The sequence below is a fragment of the Alternaria rosae genome (genome assembly GCF_020736505.1).
Source record: "Alternaria rosae strain MPI-PUGE-AT-0040 chromosome Unknown BKA58scaffold_13, whole genome shotgun sequence".
NCBI lineage: Eukaryota > Fungi > Ascomycota > Dothideomycetes > Pleosporales > Pleosporaceae > Alternaria > Alternaria rosae.
Genome location: NW_025763582.1, coordinates 34,540 through 45,864, shown reverse-complemented (window position 1 = coordinate 45,864; position 11,325 = coordinate 34,540).

Here is an 11,325-nt window from a genome sequence, read left to right as displayed (position 1 = left end):
GTAAGTTAGATAGGTAGTTAGTTTAGAGAAGGTTCTTTAGGTTTATATTAGGCAGCGTTTTAGAATTTAAGCTAATCCTAGATAGTTCTTCTAAATAAACTTAATTTCTCTTAGCGCTAGCTTAAGTAATAGCTAAAGTAATAGTAGAAGTAGACCTAGTCTTAATAAACTTAAGCTCTTAGCAAAGCTCTAGAATTTATTAAGTGTGTTAGTTCTCTTATTTAGTTAAATTAGTAAGTAGTACTTTATTACTTACTTTTAATATAGTAAAACTAGCTTAAATAGTATTTAGCTAATTTAGAATTGATTATTATATATAAGGTTACTCTTAAGTAGTTATAGTAGTATAACGCAATATAGTATTATATAACACTATAAGCATATATTAAGATCTTATAAGAAGTGTTAATTATAGCTACGTATAATATCTAGTGTAATATAAAGCGTTACGTAAAGAATAGAGTAGAGTATAAAAGTGGTAAAAAATATAGATAGAGCTATACGCGGCGCTTAGGCCTTAGCTAGCTAATTAGTAGATTTTAGGTAGTCTAGTAAGCTACCTAAAATCTATATAATTAGGTGTTAGAGGAACTATAGTAGTTACTATAACATAAAGGTTCTTTACTATATCTATATAATATATAATTTTAAGTATAGTATGTTATTATCTTTATAGCTATAGTAAAGAAGTAGAGAACTTATAGAGATAGAGAGAGAATAAGTAGATAGATAATAGTAAATATAGATAGTAGCTATAGTAGTCACGTAATATAGCTACTACTAATATAGCTAGGCTTATAGATAATTACGCATAAGATATAGATTGTTAGTAATTATATAGGTATCTTAGGTTGTCTTAGAGGCTTTGTGCTAGTATAGATAGACTTACTAGGTTTTTTTTTAGTGTTGCGTAATTAGATAAGGTAGATATTAGTGCTACTACTAATTAATAATCTAGAAAACTATTTGTTATATATAATTAATATAAAGTAGTTAGCGTATTATAATTACGCGCGTAGTAATTATTATATTAGTAGTAATAATAGTAGTATAGGTGTAAGTATTATAATAAAGCGTAAATCTATACTTATATTAGAGATTTTTAAGTTTACTATTAGGTAACACAGTAGTACGTCATTACGTAATTACGTAATAATTACGTAATTCTAAAATGAGTACACTATAGGCCTTATCTCTTAGGTCTAGAGAGGGAAGCTATAGTTTATTATAGTAGAGTGTTAATGTAGAGCAGAGCAACAAAACGTAGTTAGGTAACTTATTATAATATTCTTAATGTAGGTGTATTTTCTAAACACCTTATACTTACTATATATAGCTATAGGAATTAATAAAACTCTTTCTATAACGTTTAGTATAGATCTAGTACATTAATAATATAATTATAAGTAGTAATAGTAATAGAGGCTTCTTATAGACTTAGGGGTAGACTTAGAGGTGTACGTAGTTAAGCTATAGAGCTATATTCTCTCTTTAAAGAAATTAACGTAAAAATAAGCTTTTAAAATAATATAGGTGCTAATAGTAATTATAAGTAAGCTCTTATTAGTAAGAGAGCTAGAAGTTAGAACGCAGTATAATATTAAATAGAAGCCTTTCTATTAACCTTAGAAGTAAGAAAGTTTAAGACAGCTTTAAACTATAGTACTATTTATATAAACTCTAAGTTTAAGACAACGTTGTACTATAGTACTATAAGTCTAAAAGTATTTTACGTAGTTAAAGCATAGTTTAGAGAATAGTCACTTTACGTAGTATTTATATATAAGGTCTATAAACTTAAAAAATTTTTTTTTTTATTTAATATTTTTCTTAATACCTTTATACACTTTAAAAAAACTATAAATATCCACTAATATATCTTCTAACTACTAAGAACATATAGTATAAATTAACTTCTCTTTTATACTTATAATAGAGGCTTTTATTCTTAAAAAACCTAGGCTATTAGTATAATTAAATATATAACTATAGTAGAACTTACTACTTATAAAAGTAGCTTATTTAACTTTCTAGTTCTTACTAGAGACACTAAGATAGTAGACCTAAAAGCCTTAGCTATATAAATAGAGCTAGTAAAGAGCTTCTAATATAATAGTATTAGAATTATAGTAGTAATTAACCTAGACTAAAAACGTCTTATAGACTTATATATTATAGCTATATAGTATCTAGCTTATATAGACTTCTTTTCTTCTATTATATAGATAATTATAGAAGAATAGTTAAGTTAACTTTTAATACTAGACAAGAAACTAGCTAGTTTAGTAGTTATACTAGTAACCTAAGAGAAGCTTAAGTTTATTAAGATTACGCGCAATAATACTTCTATTAGCTAGAAATAGAAAGTGCTTTACTAGCTCTAGAAGGCACTAGAATTATAGTATAGTATTAGGCTATACTAATAGACGCGTAATAAAGAGTAGAGTAGAAAATTAAGATAATAGAGAATAGCGTTATGTAGCTAATATAGCTAGGCTTATAGACAATTACACATAGAATATAGATTGCTAGTAATTTTATAGGTATTATATAGGTATCTTAGGTTAGGCTTTGTACTAGTAATAGGCTTACTAAATTTTCTTTTAGTATTGTGCGATTATATAGAGCTAGTATTAGTGCTGCTACTACTACTACTAATTCATAACTTAGATAACTGTTAGTTATGTGTAATAAATGTAAAGCAGTTAGCGCGTCGCAATTGCGCGCGTAGTAATTATTATATTAGTAGTAGTAGTAGTGTAGATATAAGTATTATAATAAGGCGCAAATCTATGCTTACGTTAGAGATTTTTAAGTTTACTATTAGGTAACATAGTACTACGTTATTGCGTAATTACGTAATTTTAAAATAAGTATACTATAGGCTCTGTGTCTTAGGCCTAGAGGGAATAATTTACTTATATTAGCTTTATTTAGTATAGAGAGCTTCTAGAATAGAATTTAGTCTCTTATTATTCTAGTATTTTTTTTTTACTAGTCTCTTTATAATTAGTAGTAGTAAGAGTATAGTTCTATTAAGTAGTAGTATTAGATAGGCTAGTTTAGTAGTTAGTTCTAGCGCTACTAGCTCTAGGCTTTTTATAGTACTAGCTTATATAATAGAGAATAAGTAGACAAAGTAGTTAATAGTAAAATAGACACTTTTTTCAAGTTTTAGAGACGCTAGTAGTATTAGTAGTATACTGCTAAAGTAAGTAGTAGCTAGTATAAGTAATATAGTAGGCGTATTTAGTAGAGTTAGAGGTAGTTTAAAGTTCTTTTTTTTTAGTATAACTTAGCTCTAGTACTATAAGCGTTTATTCTCTTTTTTAGGTAGATTCCCTAACCTTTTAGTTAGCGCGTTAGGCTTTATATCTAACTTTCTAAAGTAGTATATAATCTAAAAGTTAAAATAAAATAGAAATTTAGACTAGTAGGCATATTATTAGTTTAGTAGCTTTATAGTAGTAAAGTATTTAAAGCTCTAATAGTCTAAAATAATCTTAATTAGTAATAGAGTTCTCTGTAGCTTAGATCTCTATTTCTTAAAGTAGGCTATAATTATAAGTAGTTTCTTCCTCTTTAGGCCTAAGAGATAGAGCCTATAGTATACTTATTTTAGAATTACGTAATTATTACGTAATAATATAATTACGTAATAGTATATTACTATATTACCTAACAGTAAACTTAAAAATCTTTAATATAAGTATAGATTTGCGCCTTATTATAATACTTATATCTACACTACTACTACTACTACTATTATAATAATTATTACGCGCGTAATTATAACGCGCTAACTACTTTATATTAATTATATATAACTAATAGTTATCTAGATTATTAATTAGTAGTAGTACTAATATCTATCTTATATAATCGCGTAATACTTAAAGAAAATCTAGTAAGTCTATTTATACTAGTATAAAGCCTTTAAGATAACCTAAGATATTAATATAATTACTAGTAACTTATATTTTATATATAATTATCTATAAGTCTAGCTATATTAGCCAAAGTATATAACTACTATAGCTACTATCTATATTTACTATTATCTACCTACTTATTATTTATCTATATCTATAAGTTCTTTAGTTCTTTACTATAGCTATAAAGATAATAAAATATTTACTATTATCTACTTACTTATTCTCTATCTATATCTATAAGTTCTTTAGTTCTTTACTATAGCTATAAAGATAATAAAATACTATACTTAAGATTATATATTACCTAAATATAGTAGAGAACTTTAAGCTTCTACCTCTTATAAAGGTCTTCTAAAGTAATCTTAATAAAGTTTTTCTCTTAAGCTATTATTAAAACTTATATATTAAGAAGTTTCTTCTTAAAATACTAGAGTTACTATAGCTATACTTTTATAAAGGCTTACTTCGTAGCTAAGAAGTCTAACCTCTATTTTATAAGTACTACGTCTACTAAGAAGATAATAACTACTAATATAGTATTACTATATAGGTTTTCTAGAAATTTTTTATTATTAATATTAAAGTTAGTGCTATAAGTATAGCTAATCTAGCTACTAGTATACTTTAGCCTAACTCTTCTATTAAGAAGAACTTTCTTTAGTATATTACTCAAACTATAGTAGTAGTTATTTACTATTTTCTAAGTAGTAAGCTATACTCTATACTTAGAGTTTATCTACTTAATTATTAAATATAACTTATAGTTTATATTAATTATATTATTATTATTTTTAGAATTAGTATTAGAATTAGAATTAAAGATATAGAATAAAGAGAAGTATTTCTAGTGTAAGAGAGAAGTTTTTAACTTTTATAGCTATGCTCTTCTATCTCTAAACTAGACCTTTATAGAAATTTCTATACTTATAGTACTATAATTTAATACTATCTTTAACTATAGTTAACTTACGTAGTACTATAGTTTAACTTAATCTTTAACTATAGTTTACTTATAAAGCAGCACTACTACTATAGTTTAACGCTACTTCTACTATAGTTGCCTACTAAGTTCTATAGCTAATAGAAAGGCTTCTATTTAATATTATACTATTTTTCTATACCTAGCTCTTCTACTAATAAGAGCTACTTATTATTACTATTAGTATCTAACTCTATAGCTTAGAAAGCTAATTTCTATATTAACTTCTAAATAGAGAATATTTTAATATTTCTAGAGCTTTATAGACTTATAGCTTACCTATTACTACTTTTAAGCCTACTTCTAAGTCTACTAGAAATATCTCTATTACTATTCTGTCTATAAGTATATTATTATTGAAGTATTAGATCTATAGTGAATATTACTAAGAAAGAGTTTTATTAACACTTATAGCTATGTATAGCAAATATAAGGTTTTTAGAAAATATACCTATATTAAGATTACTATATAGAGTTACTAACTACGTTTTGTTACTCTACTCTATATTAACACTCTACTATAATAAGACTAAGCTTTAAAAAAAGAGACAAAGTCTTTTAACTATAATAGAACTTAAAAACTAAGTAGCTAAGTAAGTAACTAGATAATCTTAAAGTATGTTTATTTAAGGTCTTAGAGAAAATACATAAGATAAACTATAAACTCTAACTACCTCTAGGTATACGTATCTACTCTTTCTTTTATAAGAAGCTTCTAGAACTAGTACCTTTAAATACTAAGCTAGTAATAGATATAGAGCTTAAAGATAATAAGTATAAAGTTAAAGAAATTAAAGACCTATAGAAAATTAGTTATTAGTAGAAATACTATATTAAGTAGCTAGAATAGCTAGAAAGCTAGAATACTTAGAAACTAAAAAAAGGTTTAACAAACTATAAGTTACTAATACTTGAGTACTACTAGAAATATCTAAAGAAGCAAGAACTATATTCTTAAGAGTAAGAAAGTAATTAAAAGAAAATTTAGAAGAAGCGTTAGTCTATAACTAGCCTTAGTTAGCTAAAAGTCTAGGTAGTAATAGTTTAGTTATTAGAAAGTCTATACTAAAGGTAGAATCTCTCTTAACTTACTCTTTCGCGTAATTCTAAAGATTTAGAATAGTTAGATCTTAATTAGTAAATACTTACTCTTATCTTAGTCTCTAAGAGCTCTAGCCTACTTTACGCTAGCTAAGCCTCTAGCTAAGCTATTTCAAGATACTTTTAGCGCTTTTTATACTAAACCCTCTTCTACTCTACTTCTAGAATAAATAAGCTACACTTAGCTTTTACTATAATAAAACTAGCGTAATAACTTGTTATTATCTCTATGAATAATATAGATTCTTCTTTTTCTAATACTTATAGTAAAAAGATATCTTAAGACTCTTCTCTTTTATATAATTAGTATAGACGCAACGCTTAGAGGTTAAGTTCTAGGTATAAGTATAATAATAAGACTAAATCTTAGGTATAGTTAGAAAGGCGTAGAAAAAGAAAAAATTAGTATAATATAATAGACCTACTAAGACCTTATATGTAACTAATATACTATAATATAGTATAGAAAAATAATAATCTAGAGTTTTAGAACAATACGCTTAAGAAAAGAGATAATATTATAAGTTATAAAGAGATAATATTATAAGTAATAAAGAGAATTTTATATTTATAGTAGATAAAGAGTTAAGAACTAACAAGAGTCTATAGTAAAATGTAATAAGTACTATAGAGCTAGAGATTACGTAATATACTATCTTACTAAGGCTAAATATTAGAGATAGTAGTATAAGAAGAGATAGCACTACTATTACTATTAGGTCTTAGTCTAGAGCAGGCTAGACTAGACCAAATTAGCCTAGAAGAGCTAATTACAGAGTATAAGTACCTAAATATTACTACTACCTCTTAGTAGCGATTTATCTCTAGTCTACTAGAGGAATTTATTAAAGATTACTAAGAACTTATATACCTAGTATCTTACTATAGTATAGTTCTAACAATTACAGATATTCTATAAAAATAGAATAGATAGAATAGTAGAGCGAAGATAAGAAGAATATAAAAATATAAAGATTTTATTATTACTTTTATAATAGTTAACTTAAATAGTTTATCTCTTATATAGATTGTTAACTAGTTATTCTATAGTTTAAAAAATCAGATTATCTTTACTTATAGTTATTCTATAATAACTCTTTTCTACTAAATTACTAGACAAACCTTATAGACTACTGCTTTAGTCTACCTCGTCTTAGTATAGACTAAGCCTAGAGAAGTATAGCCTAACTCTATGTAATAGCAATAGTAATAGAGCTTCTTATAGACTTAGAGGTAGACTTAGGTATAATAAAAGAGTTATATCTTATTTAATAGCTTAAAGCGTAGTCTATAGTCTAGCCTCTTTTAATAGTTCTATTTACTATAACTAATAAAGTATTGTAGAGTAGAGGTAGTTTTAGTAGAGTTTTAGCATAGGTGTTTTGCGAAGCCTACTAATCTACAAAGTGTACACCTACGTTAACCTTTAGATTATCTTAGAATAACCTTTACAAATCTCTTTCTACAATTATTTCTTGTTACAGTAACTACTATAGTTTCTCTAACACCTAAACGTACAGATTTTAGGTAGCTCGCTAGTCTACCTAAAATCTGCTAATTAGCTAGCTAAGGTCTAAGCGCTGCGCATAGCTCTAGCTATATTTTTTACTACTTTATATTCTACTCTATTTCTTACGCAACATCTTATATTATACTAGATATTATACGTAGCTATAATTAACGCTTCTTATAAGCTCTTAAATACGTGCTTATAGTATCTTATAATATTATATTATATTACACTACTATAATTACTTAAGAACAACCTAACGCATTATAATTAATTCTAAATTAGCTAAATACTATCTAAGCTAATTCCGCTGCATTAAAAGCTAGTAATAAAGCACTACTTACTAATCTAGCTAAATAAGAAAACTAACACTCTTAATAGATTCTAGAGCTTTGCTAAGAGCTTAAGTTTATTAAAACTAGGTCTACTCTTACTACTACCTTAGCTATTACTTAAACTAGTACTAAAGAAGATTAAGTTTATCTAGAAGAGCTATCTAGAATTAGCTTAAATTTTATAATACTACCTAACGCAAATCTAAAGAACTCTTCTTAAACTAACTATCTACCTAACCTACATTTATTTAATAGCTAATAAAAGAACCTCTCTACCTTTATCTAAAAGCTTAGGTATAAGCTTAAGAGAAATATAAACTAATACTTAAATAAAAGATTTTACCTACTATATACTTACTCTAGACTTAAGAAGAACGTAGTAGCTCTTATTAACTTACTTTTAGATAAGAATATCTATAATATAGACTAGCTTATTACCTTTCTTAAAGCTACCTATAAAAATCTAAATAAGAAGCTAATAGCTCTTAGTTAATTAAGTAGACTCTATTAAGAAAAGCGTAGCTTTACCTCTTACTTTACTAAATTCTAATAACTAGCTACTAACACTAAGTTAAATAAGATTAGCTTAATTACGTCTCTTTAGAACTCTCTATTTTATAAACTTTAATATATAATAGTTAGAGAAGCCTTATCTAGTAACCTTAATAATTACGCTAACTTAATATTTATATATAATAATAACCTCTATTTTCTACTAGACTACTTATAATGCTACTCTAGAACCTACTTTAACGTAATAAAGATAAACGCGTTAGTATACACCTCTACTAGTTTCTCTAAATAATAAAAGAGAATTAAAAAAGACTACTACTTTAAGTATAACTAGAAAGGTTATATCTCTAAGAATTATAGCGCTTCTCTACCTACTTAGTATATCTAATTCTATAGCGCGCGTAACTATAACTATACTTAGTCTACTAGTTCTATTTTATTAGAATTCTTATAACTTTTATAATTCTAAGAATAACGTTCTTATAACTAATTCTAGAAGAGAAAAGCTTTATTCTAAGAATAAGTTACTCTCTAGAACTATATACTTACTAAATCTTTACTAAACTTCTGTCTAAATCTTAGACTAATACCTAGAAATATTATATTATAATACTTTATATAGTTTAATAAAGTAGTATTAAGAGTAACTTTTAAGCCTTAGTTAATACTAGAGCTACTAGTATTAGATATATTTATAGAGATCTTACACGTAACTTAAAACTATATTAAAACTTACTACTTTATATTATTTACTTAACTAGATTTACTAGAACTATACTTAATAATAGAGAAGTGTCTTACACTATTACTCTAAAGCTATAATATAATAATTATAATAAATTTATATAACTTTATATTATAAATACTAGCTATAATAATTTAATACTTAGCTAACTCTAAATAAATAAGTACTAGGTAAACCTAGACTATAATAAGAAAAGACTAATCTTTACTACTTAAAAATATAAAAAATATTATCTTAGAACTACTAAAACTTCTATTCTCTCTTTTAAAGTATAGTAAAGTAATAATAGATATAATAAAGTTTACTTTTAAAACTTAAAACTTAAGTATATACTATAATAATAGTATAACAACTAGCTACTTAAAATAAAGCACTAGTTAAATAAACTTATACTTAAACCTATACCTAACTCTAATAGTACCTAGCTAATAGATAAGTAGAATAACTTATTAAAGTTAAAGCTAGAACTTAATATTTACTATATAGGTACTACTTTATTTATAAGCTTAGCACGTAAAAGAGACTATAAAATCTATACTATTAGTATTACTAATATTAATAAAGTACTAACTAAGAAAAAGTATACTAATCTACTTATAAAAGTCTCTTAGAAGTATTATAACTTAATAAACGTCTTTTTATAAGAAAAGTCTAATAAGCTACCTATATAATAGCTTTATAACTATAAGATTAAACTAATACTTAGTAAATAGTATAAGTTTAGCCTACTATATAGTATATCTTAGAATAAACTTAAAGTATTGTATAAGTACTTTAAAAATTACCTATTAAAGAGATTTATTTACGTAAGCTCTTTTCTAGTTACCTCTTTTATTATTTTTATTAAGAAATCTAGTAGTAGACTATACTTTTATATTAATTACTATACCTTAAACGCTACTACTATTAAAAACTATTACTTAATTCTATTAATCTAAGAGACCTTAAGCTAACTAAGCAAAGCTAAGTATTATATAAAGCTTAATATTATTACTACTTTTAACTAATTAAAAATTACTAAAAAAGATAAATAGCTAATAGCCTTCTATACTTAATATAAGTTATTTAAATACCTAGTAAAACTTTTTAGACTAGCTAATATACTAAGCATATTCTAATACTTTATAAATAATATACTACGCCTATTTCTAGACGTCTTCTATATAGCCTACCTTAATAATATCTTAATTTATAGTAAGAATCTCTATAAATATAAGAAGTATATATAATCTATTCTAAATGTCTTTTAAGAAGCTAGACTCTAACTAAATATAAATAAATATAAGTTTTACTAGACTAAAGTAATCTACCTTAGCTATATAGTTAGAGTAGATAGAATATAAATATATCTAAAAAAAGTATAAGCTATTATAAATTAGAAGTACTTAAATAATATTAAAAATATTAAAGTATTTCTAGGCTTTATAAACTTCTACTAATAGTTTATAGATAGTTTCTTCTACTTAGCTACTCTACTAGTAGCGCTAACTAAGAAAAATACTATATTTTTCTTTAATAATAACTACTAGAAGGCTTTTAATGCTTTAAAGTATACTTTTACTACTATACTAATATTATAATACTTTAACTTAGACTTACTAATTATTATTAAAGCTAACGCTTCTAACTATATTATAGTAGAAGTACTATTTTAATCTAGACCTAATAGCGTTCTTTATCTAGTTGCGTACTACTTAAAAAAAATAAACTCTACTAAGAATAACTATAAGATCTATAATAAAAAGCTACTTACTATTATTTACTATTTTAAATAGTAGAGACTAGAATTAGAAGGCACTATTTTCTTAATTAATATAATTAGTAACTATAAGAACTTATAGTACTTTACTACTATAAAGTAACTAAGCTACTATTAAGTCTACTAGTCTAAATACCTATTACAATTCTAGTTTATAATTATATACTAATCTAGTAAGTATAGTAAGAAGCCTAATACTCTTACCTATTACTTTTAGAACTAGCTTACTTAGAAGAAAGTAAGACAAGCTTAGAAATAGACTCTACTACGTTCTAACCTATTTTAAGAACTTATAGTAATTAAACTAGTAGAGATAAATAGATCTATCTAGTAGATTATTAATAATAAGTACTATTTTATAAGTAATAGACTACCTAAAGACTTATTTATTTAAGAAACGCTAAAGCTATTATATAATAGCATATAATAGTCTAAGATAGTTATACTT